The sequence below is a fragment of the Gadus chalcogrammus genome, chromosome 3, assembly GCF_026213295.1.
Source record: "Gadus chalcogrammus isolate NIFS_2021 chromosome 3, NIFS_Gcha_1.0, whole genome shotgun sequence".
In the NCBI taxonomy this organism is placed as follows: domain Eukaryota; kingdom Metazoa; phylum Chordata; class Actinopteri; order Gadiformes; family Gadidae; genus Gadus; species Gadus chalcogrammus.
Genome location: NC_079414.1, coordinates 5,965,847 through 5,967,228, shown reverse-complemented (window position 1 = coordinate 5,967,228; position 1,382 = coordinate 5,965,847).

Below are 1,382 nucleotides of genomic sequence, written 5' to 3'. Positions count from 1 at the left end.
GTTTGTCTCTTTGTCAGTCAGAAAGCTGGAGAGATTCCATTCAGCTTGCCTCGCACCTCTGCACGCTTAGCCCCAGCCTGTTTCTTACCCAACGTCATGTTTGCCAAACGCTCTTCTGGAATCCCCTAAAGGCCATGGTTTCAACAGAATTATTCTTTTTTTGGCTGTAACCATAAATCCTGCCTCGTCGTACCAATCCAAAATCTTTAGGGCGGGCCTACATGTTGGGGTGGAGACATCCTTCTTGTCCTTGGTTAGGAATATGCAAACAAAGTCACTGGATATCATTAATTTCAACAATTTTGTGAACCCTTGATGAAACGAAATCAAATAATGTAACGTTGGTTTTGACCAACGTTACAAAACATGGGGAATAGCCATATTTCTGGTAAGGTTTCATTTCCTGTCACATTTAAGGCCGGCATTCAACCACTAACTCGCGTTTAGAAATGCCCAAAAGTTTAGTAGGTGATGAGATCTCCGATACGCTGATATCATGAAATCTGTTGAAAACGCATTCGTCAGCCAAACCTGATACAGTATTTTCTATGAAACAAGCACTTTAATGTAATAATGTTAAGGTTTGAGGGTCTACAGGTATGTGAAACAATAGCATCCTATAGGGAATGTGTCACTTAGGCCCCGTCCACAAGGGCAAAATGCAGTTTTCCTTTGATGCGGTTCAGGAATATCTCAGTCAGTAAAGACGGATTCATTCATTCCAGCTGGTGGGGGGGCGATGACGTCATCATTTGCGTTTCAGGTGTACACCCGAATCCAAACACGAAACCGCATAGGTCCGTTTTTATTTGAATCTACCCTGGGACCTGGTTTCAGAAAAGTGTGTTTTCGGGCACCAGATCCGCCGGATCTGTCTGGACGGTCAGCCCAAACGCACAAGACTTATGTGGTTTCACCAAAAAATCAGCTCTGTGTGGACGGGGCCTAAGCCAAATTAGTAGGGTCAGGGCATTGTTTTGCTAGATCAGGTGATATAAACGCTGAGACGAATTCAGCTTGGCTCTCAACACACATTCAGCGCTTTGAGCCCCTCCCCCCACTATGCTTAGAGTAAAGGGGGAGGTGATAGAGAAGGCATGAGAAATACTGCACACCGGGCAGCGTTCAGGCAGCATTTCAGCATAGCTCCACATAGAGATCCAATACCCATCAGTTTAACTGTACTGATATTTGATAGAAAAATGAGATCAATTCGAGGATAAACAACAGATGTTTCAATAGCATTCATTAACATCCTTATATATAATATATATATAATCATATAAAGACATAAATAGTATTTATTTGAAATGTGTATTCATAACTTATTATAAGTTTATAATGTGCACATTAAAAAAACTTTCTTTAAAAGCCTTTTTTTT